Genomic DNA, 19,162 nt, shown 5'->3' with positions numbered 1-19,162 from the left:
GACAGTCTTCTCACCGGACTCTCCCACATAAGAACCCAAATGAATACCTTCCAGTGTTGAAGACTGATAAATGAGGTCCCTGTTGAAGACAATGTCATTTACACATTCTTTATGTGAAGGTTGCAAACCTTCTCATCCCTTTCTCCATCTCCATGTAAAAAAGCTCCCTAAGATTTCCTTATAAGTTTCCAGCATTTTCACTTAGTGTTGCATACAAAAAAGAAAGTTTTCTATCATGTGGTAGTGCTAATGCACACAGTCAAAGAAGAGCTGACAAACAACTACTGTTCCTTGAAGCAGTTTCTGTAATAGAAAATAAATGCTTGTAGCTATGTAGAGGTAATGCCAAAAATGAAGTAACTCCTGGCTCCAAACCTGCTGAGACTAACCAGAAAACTTCCATGAGCTTTGGCTTATATACTAATTTATTTTCCAGTGATTCTGTATAAAGTAAATCGCTGAACTGACATTTAGGAAATGGATTTGGTTTCCTGTTCCTTACATGAATTACCTACAAGACCCAGGATCAGTCATAGTGTAATACTGTAAAATATAAAATGATTCCTTTGAGTACATACAGACCAATACTGGAATATTACCATGGAGGATAGCAATGGAATCACTTTAAAGGGTTGACAGTGGAAAGGTGATAACTGGAAGTCAGACATCTGTGATACAAAAAGGATATGCATGAATTAGTGACAGTTACAGGCTGCCCAGAGAGGCTGTGGAGTCTCTTTCTACAGATATATTCAAGATCCATCTGGACATCTACCTGTGCAACCTATTGTAGGTTACCTGCTTTAGCAGGGGGGTTGGACTCAATGATCACTTCAGGTCCCTTCCAATCTCTAAAATTCAGTGATTCTGTGACAGCTGAGTTGTGAAAATAATTTTTAAAATGTTTCCAGACCACAAAAATTCTTTGAAGCTCTTGAACAGCCTATGAGATCAAGAAAAAAGAAAAAAAAAGAAAGAGAGAAAGAGAGAAAGAGAGGAAGGAAGGAAGGAAGGAAGGAAGGAAGGAAGGAAGGAAGGAAGGAAGGAAGGAAGGAAGGAAGGAAGGAAGGAAGGAAGGAAGGAAGGAAGGAAGGGAGGGAGGGAGGGAGGGAGGGAGGGAGGGAGGGAGGGAGAAAGAAACAACCTGATTTCTGTTTGAAAGTATCTACCAAGCAGAAAATAAAAACAACAGAGTGTCTGGCCAAATTTAGACCTAAAGGAATGGTATATATTTTTAGCTATCCTATCTGTAAATGGTTATTCATTGGAAAAATGTATCTTAAAAAATATTTAAAAATTTTAGTTTAAAAAATATATTCTACACCTTAAACTTAGGGATTTGATGCAGGAATTATCTGATATAAAGTACACTGGACCAGTTAATAAATGTTTCTTCTAGATTTGAAGCTGTGTGGATTTGTTTCTGTTGTATCTTGTCCAACTTCAAAAGTCTGTGAAACAGGCAACATAAAGTCATTTTTAGATGTTATTACTATGCTGTTTGTTTTATAAGTGAACAGATGGAAATGACAGTCTCAGTATTTATCCCTTATATGGACAGTACTTGTTTCAAATCTCTCCCTATGTTCTCTTTAGGGACTACAAATTTGCACGTCAAGGGAATGCTACATCCATGGCACAAGTCCTCTGTGTGATAAAGAAATTAAATCCTATGATTATAACCCTTTTCTCAGACATGTTTAGAGGTGAATTAATGCAGCTGCTTACAGGTGTAGTTATATGATAGGAAGAGATTGCTGGAGAGCAAGCCCAAACTGTCAACCGTTTGTCACCCACACTACTTAACCCATTCTCCTGGCTCTTCTTGGGACTGCTCCAACTCTTTGACAAACCAGCCAAAGAGGGGGCTGGTGCCACAATGGGTACATGCACCTCAGTCTGTACCTGGCACATTTTTACTTAACTGTATAGACTTATTGCCTTAGAAACTTACTTTGAGTGGGTTGAGTCTGTAGCTGAGATGAATCCCACACTATAAGCATACCCTCAAATATGGACACAAATTTATTGAAGCACGTGGACACAAACTGGAACACATGAAATTCCATCTCAACCAAAAAAACAACACTTCTACTGTGAAGACTGTTGAACACTGCAGTAGGTTGCCCTGAGAAGCGAGTCTCCATCCTTGTAAGTATTCATAACCCAATTGGACATGGTCCCGGCAGCCTGCTCTAGGTAGCCCTTCTTGAGAAGGTGGTTGGACTTCCCTGCTGACCTCAACTAGTCTGAGATTCTGAGAAAATCCGTTTCTGGAGGTAACAAGGAGAAGAGGGGAAACTGCTATAGCTATAAAGATACTGTTAACACAAAAGCCATTGGTGGTACTGAGAGTCAAACCCTTGTTCTTCCTTGGATCTCACTGTTACAGAGGCTGAAACATCTGGACTTGCCATGAGTAAAAGCGATAATGATCTCTAAGAGTACATTGAGAGGGTCTTCATGTAGGGTGGAAATTTCCTATCCAGGCTTTTAGACCATCTGAAGAAAAATGCTCGGGCAAAATGCAGGCACACATGGGGATGCTCACATGCTGGTTGGCTGTGTGAGTCTAGACGTGAAGGTTACATAAAGGGGGCTCTTCCAGTGTTAGAAGCTGTAAAATCCTGTAAACTTCTCATAATCCTATTAGCCGTTCTCGGCACTTCCTACATCTCATGCCCTTCCTTTTTTACAGAAACAAAAGTAACTCTTCTTTTGAAATCTCATTACCACAAGATTACCCCTTCCTGTGACAGCCAGGCCTTACTGGTTGATAAAGAGAGAAGTCAGGTTTTAAGGAAAAGCAGGGTTATTAAACTTGAGGTTGCTTCTACACAGACTGGAAGCGTCAGTTTAGCACATGAACTACAAGCTCCCCAGCTTCTGCTCTGCCGTCAGCTCTGTATGCACCAATCGCTTGGATTTTTTGGCTAATAGATCAGATACAGTCTTGTAGGTGATGAAATGTATTGTGAGCAAGAGGAAGTTGTGGGCTGGTACAGATAAAGCTGTAGCTGTAGCAAGCAAAAGAAGCTTTTTAACAAATGCACTGGAGTGTGTAGAAAGGTTCATTCCAGCAGAAGGCTCTTCTGGTTAATTCATGCAATCATTTTGCTATTACTTTTTCACGCCAACTTGTAATAACAGAAAGGCTCAAGGTATTTTTACTTTTTCAACTCTAACAAAAGATGCTGAAAATAAATGCAACAAAAATGGACACTTTAAGAAGGGGTCATGGTAGCTGATGTTCCAGGAATTCCCTTTTATTAGCTTGAGTAAAGGTATCTGCTGTAGAGAAGGTATTTATCTGAGATGTATTATGAGAGACATATGTGTGATCTGGAAAGGAAACAGAGGTTTACTCAAGCTCAAATGTTTTCTCAGGAAGGGACTGTCATGCGTAACTGCTGGCGTGTTCTTTCAGCTGGCTTCTCTGCCTTAGTTTGATGTCCTCCCTGTACACTGGGAATTAAATATAAGGAGACTGATAAAGGGATCATGAAATCAAACAATACAAAACAATTTGGATCCTCAAAAGAATTATGTAGGAAATATAATGCTTGGTTCCTTCTGGTGTGATACAACTTATTGTTTATGAGGCTAAAAGCTGGTTCCAGGAAGAACAAGTGATGAATATACTTTCAAGAGGTTAAGGATTATGCTCAGACTGGCTGAAACCCATAAAAAGTCAGAGATCTTGAACTGTGCAAGGCTTTTCTCAGCAAAGCTGGGAGTTAACTGTACTGGGGAGATTTCATGGAGAGCAGAAATGCCTACAGAATTTCTTGAATTTTTTATATATAGAAAATAAAATGTTTTCTACTGAGTGTCAGAGAAGTTAGGCCTATTGGTGTACCAAAAAATGTGCACTCAAAAACTAATACCAGAAGCATCCTTTGTGTTACTTATATTAAAATTCATTATGATATAGACATTCAATTAACTCCACAAATAGCTATTTCTCAGAGAATGAGATTGTTCTGCCTACAATGTCCACAGATTGCATACACTATTTTTGTTAATCAAAATTCAGTAGGACCTTGCATGCATGATGAAGCTTTCATGGCTTAATGACTTCAACGATTTGGCTGACAACCAATTTATGGTTCAGCATTATGATGATGTATATACTGTGAAAAACTGAAGGACCTCATCTGTGGGACTCATCAGGGCTTGATTTCTATAAAATCCTTGCATCAGGAAAAGATAGTGTTCAAAATACGATAACATCTAATTAGATAGGTGTAGTGAAAATAAATTTCATATGCATAGAGACACTGAGGCAGTACATATACTGGGTGGCAGTGAAAGCATGTAACGCTATCACTCTGTATCCATTAAAACTGTAGTGAGCAGCATATTTCAGAATCTAACTGAAAGATTAAACTCTGCAATAAATCGTTCTTAAGTTAATTATTTCCAAGTGATTTAAAAGATCTGTGCTGAAGTAGCAGTTTGTAACTGCATTTCAAGAGATACATTCTTTCATACAGTCTTTAAGTATATATATGATGAGTTTCATAGGTCCACTGAAATGTTAATCAGTAAAGGTTTACAGATGTAATAAAAGGGTTGGATGTCTGTCAGTTTGTCCAGAGCATTCATATCCCCAAAAACAACATTTCAGTCCATTTTTAACAGAGTAATCAGTTCAAGATTTGTTATAGTTACTCTATTTTCCAGTACTGTGTATTTATTTGTTCCTGCAGAACAAATCTGGGGCAGGGTAGCTTCAGATTTCAAAGTTGGTGGGTTTTGGCTTTTACATTTTTCCAGGAAGTAACTTTTCAGGGTGAATACAATATTCTTGTTTTCTGGTTATTTCTGGTTACCCAGGGCTTGTTTGCTTTTCAGCACTTTTTATTGACTAATTGCCAAGAGAGATGAGGCAATCTCTCTTGAAAGGGAAATCTCTTCCTATTTTTAAGCATCCCAAGAAACAAAGCATACAATCAGCAGGACGGGGTGGATAGTGATAGAACTAGGGGGAATGATCTTAAACTGAGACAGGAGGTTTAGGTTAGATATTAGGAGGAAGTTTTTCACACAGAGGGTGGTGACGCACTGGAACAGGTTGCCCAAGGAGGTTGTGGATGTCCCATCCCTGGAGGCATTCAAGGCCAGGCTGGATGTGGCTCTGGGCAGCCTGGTCCAGTGGTTGGTGACCCTGCACGTAGTAGGTGGGTTGAAACTAGATGATTGTTGTGGTCCTTTTCAACACAGGCCATTCCATGATTCTATGATTCTGTGATTCTATGATTCTATGATTCCCACTTTCAAGCTCCAAGTCTATAACTCCTATAGACAATATATGAAGGACGCAGTGTAATTACATTGTGAGCTCTACAAGGAAAACAGGAGGAGCCATGGTGGAGATGAAAATAGCAGAAGACTGACTGGAGGCAGGGAATGACAAGGAATGACCAACTAGACAAGGGCTCTTTATCCTAGGTAAGTGATGACTAAGGGAACAGTTCGACAAGGACAAAAAAAAAAAAAAAAAAAAAAAAAAAGATCACAGAATTGAGAAGATGAATAATAAATGGTTATACTTTTCCTATACAACAACTAGGAGTCTTCAAACAAAATCCTGTCACAGGCTGGGAAAAAAAAGGCCGGGGGAAGAACCTCTTCATTCCTGATGCGAGATGTTGGAAGCGTCTAAAGCTCACAAGTGTTCAGAAAGTAATTACATGAAGTCATGGACTAGAAATCCACCAGGTGTTATTACATACGAAGACACTACTGGGAAAAAAAGTCAATATTGGCTTAGATGAATCCTTCAGCTGACCTGGGATACCTGTTCCTTTCTAGAAGTCCCTCACTCGTCTGACTTTTCTCTTCACTGCTTTTCCTCTGAACTGCATACATAATAGAACAGTTAGCATTTAAAATTTCAGGGGGTAAAAAGGGCAGTGGGCCTTTCCCTGTCACAAAGCATTTGGAAGTTTCCTCTCAACTAGTAGGTTTCAGCTGTAAAAAAAGTAGAGTCAGATGAAAAATTCAAAGGTTTCAGTGGCTGCTTTACTGTTTCAATGAAGCAAATCTGAGCACAGTCCTCGACAACTTTGACCAGAGGCTAGGCATGGTCACGGTCCCTCTCGGTCCCATGACTCCTAATTAGGTCACTGCCAGCTCTGCTTATTCCTGCCTCAGACTGTGCTCAGCCTCTGTTGGGATCATACCTCACTCTGCTAAGCCCTCCAGAATGAGTGGGTAAAAGTTGCTCTGGGGTACAGAGCTATAACCTGCATTATTCAGCAGCAGGAAGGCCCAAGGGACTTGGCTGAAGATGCCAGCCGCACTAATGCTGTCAAGAGTGAAGAGGAAAGAAAATTAGGCTAACCCTAATCCTCCCCCAAAATCACTAGGTAGTAAGGATATTGACAATTAAAGGAGAGGAAGCAGGAGTGAAAATATCCCAGAAAGTCACATTCTTTTCCAACACATACAGCAGTAGTGTTTTCCTGAGATAAAGAGAAGTTCTCATTTCACTGCTCCTCTAGATGGTTATACTCTGCAGAGGTTTACTAAGAAATAATTGTGTTAGTATTCTTCCTGGTTATGCACCTGCATCTTATAATGAAAAAATGGATGATAATGCTTTTGCTGTACTATATTGTTCTATAACTGAGAACTAGGTTGTCTTTCATTTTAAGCTTTTTCAAAAGATACAGATAATTACAGCTTTTACTAACAGCACTGAGGCAAATGTGAATTCTCTGGTGGGCTGTTAAGCCTCCTCTCAGCATGTTTGGTGCAGGAGCAAACATTAAAAGTACTCTAGTATTTTTTGTCAGTGCTTTCCTGCATAAATTCTATTAAAAACATACATTATTTTGGTCGTTTGTGCACTAGGTATTGTAAGAATGATTGTAATATTATGACCTATTGACTTATGACTCACAGACATTTCAAAGATCTAAATAGGAAATATCCACTAAGGTTTTTTTTCCTCATGTACTTGCACTTGGCCATAGTAATCTGCAAAGAATATACTGAAAGGTGACTTAAAGTAAGTCACTCCTATTATTTTCATTCTGGTCTTCTGACACAACATGACACAGATTTTACAATAGCTTCAAAAAGCAATGCTGGGACAACAGCCAGATTGATACAATACAGAAAATAGGGCAAGTTTGATTAATAACTAAATGAAAATTGCATTTATTATGGAAATAAAAATATTGGGTCATGTGTGATTTACTGTCATTTTCAGCTACTACGCAAAGATATTCTATGAAAAGAAACAAGAACAATTTCTAAGAATGTAGAACATTTTGAACTGGAAAAAAGGCAGCTGAAACAGAAAAGGGAGAACTGAAATCTTCAGCAACATATTGTGTCTAAAAGATTTTTTTTTCCTTCCACATAAACACTTGAATAATTACTCTGCAGTTCTTCAAACTGGAAACTTGCAAGAAGCTCTTAAGTTAGGCTTTCAGAAGCATAAACAGCAAAAGCTCTTCAGGGTTTCAATTACATCTTTGAAATAGCTTTACAAACATAAACATGCAGGTTGTTCTAATATATGAAAACACCTTCATTTACCACCAATTTGTCATACAGGGAATAAACTAGCAATGAAAACCACCAGAATGTTTGAGACGAAATAAATAAATAAATAAATAAACAACCCTTGAAAGTGAGAAAAATGTTGTGCTATCAGCAAGCTGCAGCTTTGCTGTGAGAGCTAATTATTCATGTAGAGACATTTTCTGAATGTGTCACTTCAGACACTAATGGTTTCTAATTCTACAAAGCCATTTGCCTGGAGCTGCAGCTGCTATCACTCTAACTTAGCAACAAACCCTGTACATTCTCCATGGCTGCGGCTCACAAAGACAGTAGACTCTCACGTGACACCTTTACAACTTTCAGGCTAATACTATTACAGTTTTTTCCTTTGAAAAATTCCCATCTTCTTCCAGCAAAGATAAGGAATGTCACCAGCTGGGTCCATTTCCTATTGCTCCCTTCCTCAAAAGCAAAGGTAACCAATGGCTCCTTGCTAGTGGAGGGCCCAGCCCGACTTTCTTCGGTTAAGTAGGCCTGAGCTATTGAGTCTGCATTTCCCACTGAAGTGCCAGTGTAAATATAAACACAGAAAGGAATACACCGATTCACATTCTCCAGTAGGACAAAAGAAAGGATATGCAAAATTATTTTTTTCAGGTGCCTCTCACAGAAGCAGTGATCAGCTCCTTGGAAAACAGAGGTTGGACTGGCGGTGTGTATGCCCGTGGCTACACACCAGCTCAGCATTTAGCAGTGGTGAAGAGTACACCAGAGAAAGCACAGCTCGTCTGTCTGACCCAGCACCACCTCCCTCATATTCTTAATGCATTTGAGGCTTCTGAATCTTTCTGCGCATCTTTACTGTCATAGCAAACATCAGTCACCAGCCATGACAGCACTCATGCATATTTTTCATTTGCTTCACATGTAGAGCGTTTAACAATTACGTTATAACCAGATTAGGTTAATATCAGCTTGTTCTCCGTGTTCTGGTAGAATCAACAGCAACAGGCAGAATTAACAGCTGATATAAAAACTTGTCTGACATTCAGGTAGGTTCAGTCCATGCTAAGCTTTGCAGCACCTGCATAACTCAGTGGTATCCCTTTTTACAGTCTTGAGTACTTTTATTCTTTGTAAACATACGGGGAGCTCAAGGAAATCATTGGAAACTTATTTAAGTTTTCAATTTTTTTTTTTTTTTAATTTAAACACCCTCATTTAAACTCATCCTTAACTTCCACTGAAGCTGATTTCAGATCTGTGCTTCAAAGTAAACGTGTGCATTCATACTGCCAAACCAGAGATAAAGCTGTCCTGAACCAGAATTCAATATTTGAAAACTGTGCGCACATAGGGATACTTAATCCACTGCACTCTACCATTCCATAATTAAATGTATTTTTGTATAAAATATAATATTCCTCAAAATAAGCAAAGTCCTAAGGTACTTTGTACAGACCTGATATATTTTTCTGCGTTTATTTCTAAGGAAGTTATTTGTTTTTAATGTAACTGAGAAATGTTATTGTCACACTGTCACAGACAGCCAACGTCAGGAACAATTGAGTTGTTTGCTTTTTAATTTGTAAGATGGAAACATACTTAGAATCAGTCATCTATTTTTTCCAGTTAATAAGCATCTAATGTACCTCAGCTTAATCAAATTAATATAACATCTTGTGTCTAGGAATTTGCGTATTTTAATCATCTGGAATTTCTGACAAAGAAGAAAGTGAGGAAGTTAGCACACTAATTGTCTGAGACACATGATATAATAAATGAGATATCAATGCCATACAAGCTCTGCTGCAGTTTGTCACGGGGATTCAGTCCTCTGCCACTCAAACGATTCCAGTCCAAACCACTGCACGCAGATCTGACGGTACTGCAGATTTCACACCACCATACAGCTTTCCACAGGCAGAAATGCCTGGACAGAATGAAATGGATTTAAGGAACAAGAGAAAACTAGTTCCATAAAGTAAACATTCAGTGATAAAAAACAGAGAATTGTTGTGCTATCTTGTGGACTTTGAAGGAACGGTGCAAATTATTTCTGACTAAGTTTAGCTGAAATGCAAATAGCTATTAAGTGTTTCAGTTCTTATTTTCATCTAGGTATCTTCTCATGCAATAGCCCAGGTATTTGTTTCTTGCAAGGTATTTTTTTTAAGATGATCTATAATTAATATCTTTCCTAGCTAGAAAATGTTCATTTCTAAGTTCATTTGTTTAAGACAATATGGAAATCCAGCTTGACAGAAAACATAGAAAACTGTGTCAATTAATCTTAACTAGACAAACAGTGTCAGTAAACAATGTCAGCATATCACTGGGAAAAAAAAATAGTGTTCATGCAGCAAGGATAATATTTTCACCTCGAGAAGCTATATTTGGAAATGAACAATATTTTGAGTGATTCAGGATCTTCTGCATTGTTAGATTTAATGTTGTTTCACATGCATATGACTTAGGCTTTAGAAGATCAGAGTCCCATTATTGTTGACGCCTAACGCACAAGGAAATGAAATTCTGTTGCTGTATGGAACAATTTCACCATATGTAAATAGCACTGCTAATTACTACTAGTTACTAAATGATTACGTTTTGATAATTAAAAATATGCTCTGTTAGTATGAACTCTAGTGGATGTGAAACCAATGCAAGTTTTACTGGGAAGTGAGTCAGGCTGCGAAGTATCCATCAGTTCTTCTCAGAATGGAGGGAAATGGTTGGAAGATAAAATCCATTCCGTGAACAGCGAAGATCGGTTCTGTTCCATCCTGCCTTCAAAGTGGTGATGAAGATGCCACGCATTCAAGGCATCATCCTTAGGGAATCCCCAGATCTTTAGATTTGTGTCTCCATGTAATATTCCGAAGTGAAGAAAGGTTTTACAGACAAATCAGAGAAATCATAGAATGGTTTGGGTTGAAAGAGACCCTTAAATTCATCTAGTTCCAAATCCCTGCTGTAGGCAGGGACACCTCCCTCTGGACCAGGTTGTTCACAGCCCCATCCAGCCCGGCCTTGAATGCTTCCAGGGAGGGGGCATCCACATTCTCTCTGGACGGTCTGTTCCAGTGTCTCACCACCCTCACAGTAAGAATCTCTTCCTGATATCTAGTCTAAATCTACCCTCTTAATGTTTAAAGCCATTTCCCCTTGTCCTGTAGCTGCATGCCCTTATAAAAAGTCCCTCCCCAGCAATCACATTGGCCTGTCATTCACTTGTCACCTAGCATCTACCATAAACGAAAATGTTGTTTAATTCCACTGTTTGGAAGATGACTTATTTTTTTCCATTTGTTTGAGAATAGCAGTGTTGATTGAATGCAGGAAGTTGCTCAAAATATAAGCTCTGTTACCTGTCCTTTTTTGATGGAGAAAGCAAGCTGACTAACCAAAAGTTTGTGAACCAACGAGACAGCAAAATGATGAATTTTTCAGGAAAGGATGGGACTGTTATGTTCATTGTTTTGATCTTTGAAAACGAATAGATTTTATTTAGTCAATGTTTACTATTTTTTTTTTTTGCTATTTCTTCCGAATACTGTGGTGTATGTGTATTTGAAATGTGTTTAATTTAACATTACTCTGATGATAGATAAGTTACATGTGTTTCTTATTAAATTAAATTTACATGATAAGACTATGATGGCCTAAGTCCTACTTTGCATTCAAATTCCCCGATTCAGACAAATAGCGCTGTTTTCTGCTGCAAATTGCTAGCATTATTAACAAAATTTCTCATTAATGTGAAACTTTGTAACTATGCAGCTTCGTAAAAATCAACCCTAGAATAAATAAGTATTGAATGTTTATTGTCTTCTGGCTATTATTAAACATGATATTTAAAAATGTAATGTATAATTATTACAATACAATGCTTTCTTTGTGTGTCTTGCCCAATCTATCCCTATAGCCTACTACAATGCAGTTTCATACAAATGTGTTTCATGTAGTAAGTAATTATTTCATATTAAGGCACAAAAATGGCACAGAAGTTGACAATGTGGGAAAAAAGAAAAGTCTATAATTGCATCAAGGATACTTTCAACATCTTTAGTGCAGCATGACAGGAAACAGCCCATGGATTAACCTAAAGAAAAAAAAAAATAGAGCCCTAAATATGGTACAGCCATTGGAAAATTGAGCCATAAAATCTTTTTTCATGCTGTGCTACACATAGGAATTGCATCTGGATGTGAATGTAAGATTATCTGAATTATGCTGTGCACGGCCCTGTAGATCATCTGTGAGGGATATAAGGGGCATTTGTGATAAACATCATGTCCCATACCATGAAACCCTTCAGGTTAAAGCAAAGCATGGTAAGACATAGTACAGCTTAAAATGCACCTACGTAGGATTGTTACAATGACGGTATATAAATCCTCTGAGATTTGCCAGGCTCTCAGCCTTAAACTGGATCAGAAGTTGAAGTGCTCAAGCAATTTCAAAGCAGTAATCCATGGGGTGAAACAACACTACCATATGGAGAGCTGGATGTTAGAAAAATGCTTAGAAGGCCTCCTTATTGTAATTTGCCTTCAGATACACTGGAATTATTCTAGCTGATACCCACTGATGGTCAAAACGTGAATATTTTAAGCCCTCTTCAGAAGTTAAATTCGCTCAAACATTTGCTGGTTTGGATTTTTTACTGTGCTTATAGATCTAGATTTTCATCATTTGTTGAATACTAACTCTAAACAAACAGCCTGCCTCAAAGTTTCCACTCACCAGATAATAAAATTCCGGAAAGATCATAAATAGCCCAATGTGGCCATTCTGTAGGTCAGCTGAGGGACTGCTTAAACCACAGAAAAGTGAACCCACATTCCAAGCACTTCCAGCAAAAGCTGAGACTGACTCTTGAACTACAACACAAGGTATCAGAAATCCTCCTGATCTTTCATACCTACCCTTGGTTTGACTGCAGACACTTCACATGCCTATAAAATAAATCGTGTCATCTATCCAGTAAGCCAGTCTTATAACAAAAGACATGAAGAGGGAGATGAGTTTGCATTTCCCAGATATTTAGAATCATAGAACTGTTTGAGTTGGAAGGGGCCCTTAAAGGTCATCTAGTCCAACCCCCTTGTGACGAACAGAGACACCTACAGCTCCATCAGGCTGCTCAGAGCTCCGTCCAGTCTGATCCTGAGTATCTCCAAGGACAGGGCATCCACCACCTCTCTGGTCAACCTGTTACAGAGCCCTTATTGTAAAAAACTTCCTACTTCTGTCTAAATCTCCCCTAGAGACTTCACATCTTTTGGTAAGCGCATACCCTTGGATTTCATAACATTCTAAACAGTCTCATATTACTGCTTTTAAAAGACAATTCTTTGGATATGCTTTATACTTTTCTGATGTATTTTAAAGTATAACCTGCAAACACTGTGTCTGAACTCCTTTCCTTCCCCTTCAGCCAATTAGACACAATGCTGGGAGTTCTGGCCTAGTGGTTTTGCAATTTACAAAGCAGTCATTTCATATTCCCTGAGCACACACTTCCAGTAATTTCACTTTATTCCACGAGAGTTGTATTAGAGGGACTTTTCAGATATGTTATTAAAAAAGGGGAGAAAAGATGACAAAAAAATCGTATCCTACCAGCTTGCTTGCTGCAGTGTACAAAATGGAAAAGAAAGTATACTGAGTCCACGGCTCAGAAAAGAACTGACAGAAAGATCATTATGAATGCAAAAGAAGAATGCTAGTTTGTCACACATCTTACTTGACACCTCTGTGTGGGTGTCAAGAAGGTGGGTAATGCCAGCAGAGCTGCACTGCCTTCTTTGTACCGGAGCAAAACAGCACACCCTTAAAAAATTTCAAACAAACTTTAGAAAAGCACTGTCCTTCTATTGGGGTTCACCTACAGATCTTATATGCCTGTTAAGATCAGGAAGTAAGGAGAAGATCATTTCTGAAAGGAAATACAGATGGGCAGCAGACAGGAAGACTGAGTTACTCCGCTACGTGTTTATTTGCAAATATTCATTCTTTGCAGCCAGATGCTGCTCCTACTTGCTTAGGACAAGAATCTAGCTGTAAGAGGAGCTTGGAAACATGATTTTCCAGAAGATGCAAACACTTAAATAGCCTCTACCATTTTGATGCTTGAGCCCTGAATGATGTCTAATGAGGTCGAGCTCCCTTCTGTAGGAAAAATACAAGTGTCAGCTACAACACGGGAAAGGCACCGCACAACTGATCTTGCAGTGATTGTGTAGGAGTCAGTAGAACATGGAAATACAGGGGGAACTGCCTAGGTGGCATCTGAAATGTTGCAGGGGCAAGGCCATCTTTTAGTCACGTACAAAGGCTCACGTCTTAAACCAAGTACTCACTACCATAAGTTACTAAATCTTCAGCTGCTTTGAGCTCTGCACTGGGTAAAAAAAATGCAAGGAAGGAAAATCAAGGATGCTGAGCACACTCACATCACTCAGCCTTGCAGACATGATAGTCAGTACTGCTATTGTGCACACAGCTGTCTTTATGCAGGCGTATAGTCTTTACTAAAATATTTGAATACAAAGTTGTGCCCCTTCCCCTTTTCCATAGCTCTGCTGCTCTAACATATACTGCAAGCAAAGCTTTTAATAAATAAAGGATTATTTAAATGCCCTTAGGAAAAGACCGCAGGCATCCCAGCTGTCTGCAAACAAACAGTGCTTTCTCAAACCTGAGTAACTACTGACAGTTATTTGTTTGTGACAGGACTGAATGACAGACACGAGCCTATTCTCCTTGCCTTTGGTGAAATACATTTAATGGATCATCTGCTGTTCTTAACATTCCTTAAGATGCCTTTCTTTCTAAACTTTCTTAGTATTTCTTTACAGAAATAAAGCGACAAAGGTATATCTGGCTAGTGTCAGCATTTGAATGAATAAAAAAGTATAGTAATCATCATCATATTGAAAACATTCAAGACAGCTCAGGCTACCGGCACTGTGTCCTTTCAATGACAGGACTTCGCATCAGTGGAAGTGAGTTCTTCTGAAGAGATTTGGTGCCAGATTTGTGGGCTCTCCTCTCTGACTCTGAATGCGTTGGACAAGGACTTCAAGCTCTGTAATCATGGACTGTTCTTGTTCCTTCCCTGCTTCCCTCTTATCTTCTTCCCTTCCCCTTCTCCTAGCCCTTCTCCTTCCTCATTCTCTTTTCCTTCCTCCATCTCTGAGTTTCACTCCCCTCTCTGGTATTTAGCTTCTGAGAACACAAAAACGTCATGCTAAGTTAAACTTCTAGGATTTGCTTTATCTTTCTCCCAGGGACTTCGATTTTTTCCATAAGAAACCTGAGTAACCACCTGCATCCAATAAAAGGCCTTGACAGGGAAAGAACAGACTATGTTACTGCTTCTTCTGATCTGGGAGAGAAAATCACTTTTTTTTTTTTTTTTTTTTTTGTCCTATCAGAGAAGGCCTCTTTTGAGGTTGGACTTGATGATCCATGCTGTGTCCCTCCCATCATGGGATATTTTACAGTTCTGTGACTCCATTTATACAGCCCTGGTATTGCGGTAGGTTTCACCATGCATGTAAGCCGAAAGAACATTCAGAATACATTTCTACTACTCATCATTCCTTAAGGAAAGGAAACTAGGAAAGTATGATAATTTTACATAGTGCACTTACAGCCCGGAAGGCCAGAGGAGTGCAACCAGAGGGGTGGCCAGCAGAGAGAGGGAGGTGATTGTCCCCCTCTACTCTGTGTGGCCCCCTTTGGAGTATTGTGTCTAGGTCTGGGGCCCACAGCACAAGAAAGATATGGAGCTGTTCGAGTGGGTGCAGAGGAGGGCCACAAAGACGATCAGAAGGCTGGAGCACCTCTCCTATGAAGACAGGCTGAGAGAGCTGAGCTTGTTCAATCTGGAGAAAACTCCAGGGAAACTTCACTGTGGCCTTCCAGTTCTTAAAGGGAACATATAAACAGGAGGCTAATCAACTTTTTACATGAGCAGAGATAGGAAAAAGGGAAACAGTTTTCAACTAAAAGAGGGGAAATTTAATCAGGGGGAAGCTTTTCACTGAGAGGGCAGTGAGGCCCTGGCACAGCTGCCCAGATAAGATGTGGGTGCCCCACCCCTGGAGGTGCTCAAGGCCGGGTTGGATGGGGCCCTGGGCAGCCTGAGATGGTGGGTGGCAGCCCTGCCCACTGCAGGGAGACTGGAACTAGGTGACCTTCGAGGTACCCTCCAACCTTAGGTAGTCTATAATTCTATATAACACAATTCCTGATTAAACACATAAGCAAAATAATTTGTGCATACTTAAAGATGGTTTTATAGCACAATACGCAGATTCTCTGTGGTCTTTAAAGAGATTCTTACAGTCTCCTGTGATGTATGCAGTGTCATTCATAATCAGAGAGAGGATTAGTGAGTTGGCAAACCAGCTAGCTGAGATAGTATGGAAGTTCCTATGTTCCTTACACTGTACCACAGATTTAGAAGTATCATATGGGTACTGTGTGCAGAACTGTATGCCTCAGCCAAAAGTCTTTTAAGACAAAAGAGAAAACATAAGAGCTAGAAGAGGTAATACAACAGGAAAATTGTTGAATCCAGCATCAGGCTTGTTAGAAGTATACATGCATGAGCTGTAGCAGGTAAAGACATGGTTAAGGAAGATAATAGATGAAAGGGGGGGACTGTGGGCCAATATATCACCTTAGGAAAGATGAAAATTGCTGTAGAATGAGAGCTTCTCTGTAAAGAGCAATGGGGAAATGTGTCACAAGGAAAACACCAGAGATTCATGGGGACAAAGTATCTTTTGAAAATGTGGGGGGATGGAGGAATTTATAAATCCGTAATGATTGTCCTGTGTTCTGCCTGCTTCTGTCTGTGCAAAGTCTGCATGATACATATTTCACCCTGGGGTGTTAGGCAAACGCAAAGGGCAGCATGCGAATATTGCTGTTGCTGTTATTACCTTCACAGCTTAAAGGGTTTAGTAAGTGTGGGCAACCAAAGAAATAAGAGAAGAGAGTCACTCTGACCTCAGGAAGACTTTCTTGCTTTATTTAAATAAAGTTATCCAGAACTCGATATTCTGTTATAAAGTGAATTACTTTCTGATTTCAGTCAGAGACTCTTTTATTCCCATCTGCTGCTATAGAAATTAAGGTTAAAAGTAATCTCACATTCTCGAAGGATATTAATTTAAAGCAGCATTTCTTCCTTTCATTTTCTCTAATCTAATCTTGCAATCGAAAATGTGGAAGGAAAATCAAAGCATTTAGAAAAGTACCAGGGGAAAAACGGTGAGGACAACTCTACTGCTTATGCTGAGGGAATTACAGCCGAAACTGTGTTTAAAAATGACAGTAGAGCCTTCTCTTAATCATAAAAACATAGAATTGCTCAGGTTGGATAAGACTTTAAAGATCATCAAGTCCAACCGCAACCTAACCATACTACCCTAACTCAAACAACAATCTGCTAAGGCACCCTTGGCATGATGCTTTTACCAGCACTGAATTTCTGCACTGATCCCAGTTTCCACTCTAGTTCATGGAGTGAAAGCCCTGGTAAGAGCCAAGGAGTGAGCTGCGTGCCTCATGTTAGCACCCAAGCAGTTTTTACAGGTGACTCTAAACAGAGCGTATAGGAAAAGACATAACTGAATATAACAAAGCAGCAACTTTTAGACATGTCAAAACACTGCTAGCAAAGACCTGAGAAAATAAGCCTCTGGTATACCCTGCAGACATTCCTTGGACGTACAAAACAATATACAAGTTCAGATCAAATAGTCAGAACACAAAGTAACATTATGGTACTGAGTCCTGAACTTGTATCATATTCCTATGGTGACAGCTTTCCTGTTAGTACATCTTGTAAACCTTCAAAAAAATTAACTCCTTTAAGTTTTAAAGGTAACAACAGCAACACCAATATTTACATGTGTCCTTCTGCAAGTCTGTATCCTTGCATTACCGATAGATTAAAAAGGCATTGGCTATGAAAATAATTATGAAAATTATCTTTTATATGTATGTAACAACACTTATTACAAGATACTTTCCAACTTTGGGGAAATATGAAAATGGTGTGTTGGCATGTGATAAAAATGCCCAGCTAGAAATGGCTTCAAGAAAGGCTAAGTGTAGTGCTTTCAGATATGTGCGATGAGCATCAGGACAGGAGATTGCTGCCATAGAGTCCCCACCCCACATAACTTCAGTTTAGAAAACATAATGCTGACTTGGAAAATAGAAAAGAAGCTTTCTCTCTGCTAATAAGTCCGGTGAAGCTTCAAACACAACCTCAAGGACAACACTTCATAGAATTTCATAGAATGGCCTGGGTTGAAAAGGACCACAATGATCATCAAGTTTCAACCACCCTGCCACAGGCAGGGTCGACAACCACTAGACCAGGCTGCCCAGAGCCACATCCAGCCTGGCCTTGAATGCCTCCAGCAACGGGGCATCCCAACCTCCTTGGGCAACCTGTTCCAGTGCCAACCCCCCTCCTATAAGGCAAGGTGCCCCGCCCTGCCTGCTCACTGATCCACTCGGGGTTTGCCCTGAAAATCACTCTCTTCACAGCGAGGTAACAACCCGCCTCCCTGTGCAGTCGCGCGAATGGGTGACTTACCGTTTCACCTCATCTGAACGGCCCACGTGATTCACACACCCTGAGTCCACCTCTCCGTCCTTGAGGCTTTTTCTAGGCAGGGGTGTGGATGCAGAGCCGTTGCCCCAGCAACGCCCACTTCACGTCAGCCACTCTAGTGAGAGCTGCTGGGCTGCTCTGTGATCTCGGGGTTCCCAGGATGAAGGAACCGACCGAAACCCACCCGTACCTCGCGGTCACTCGCTGCGGTTCTGGCTGGGACAGCTCCGAAGCAGCGAACCTCAGCAATCAGGCGATCACTTCTACAATTCCTCTGAACTTACCTTCATGAAGCAGGCCAAATTTGAATATTGTTCCCTCAAAAAGCTGAGTAAGTTTTTAAGTTTGCCATCCTTTTCTGTTCCCTAAAGTTTCCTGCAAGATTACTTGAATAAAATATTACGAATACTAAGAAGTAATAAAAATCTCAGTGGATGGTCCATAACTTGGCTTGTCAGCCAATTTTTCTCTCTTTAGGAAAATGAAAAAGAATGTCAAATGCTTTCTCTCCAGTTATATAATTATATAGAGACTGAGCTTACTAATCATTATTTTGCATACTAGTGGATGAATGATAAATTTCCGCTAACAGCATAACAATAAACAAACCCTTTAAAATAGTGCATATTTGCATTTCTAAATTTCAAGTTACAGCGAATGAATGTGAATGTAAAGTCCTAAACGTAAAACAGAAAATGTCTTTGCTAAATTTTCAAGCACATCCCAAAAAGACAGAGTCTTTTATTGAGATAACAGGAGTTGCAGATATGCAGAACATCCCAGGACAGGATCCAGACAGCTGCTATTAAAATGTCATAAATATAAGCTGTAATGGAGAAGAAGAAAGCTGTCTCAGTCTGTATAAATCTAAAGCTATAAATTCCAAATGCTATGCTAATTGTATTGGGTAAATTCAATAACAGAAGAAAAAAAAGAACAAGAAGAAAGTAGTAGTCAGCATACGCAAGAACAAAATTATATAAGTGTATT

Source organism: Gallus gallus, chromosome 1 (genome assembly GCF_016699485.2).
Source record: "Gallus gallus isolate bGalGal1 chromosome 1, bGalGal1.mat.broiler.GRCg7b, whole genome shotgun sequence".
In the NCBI taxonomy this organism is placed as follows: domain Eukaryota; kingdom Metazoa; phylum Chordata; class Aves; order Galliformes; family Phasianidae; genus Gallus; species Gallus gallus.
The sequence above is the reverse complement of the archived record's forward strand: the minus strand, read 5'-3'. Positions refer to the sequence as shown.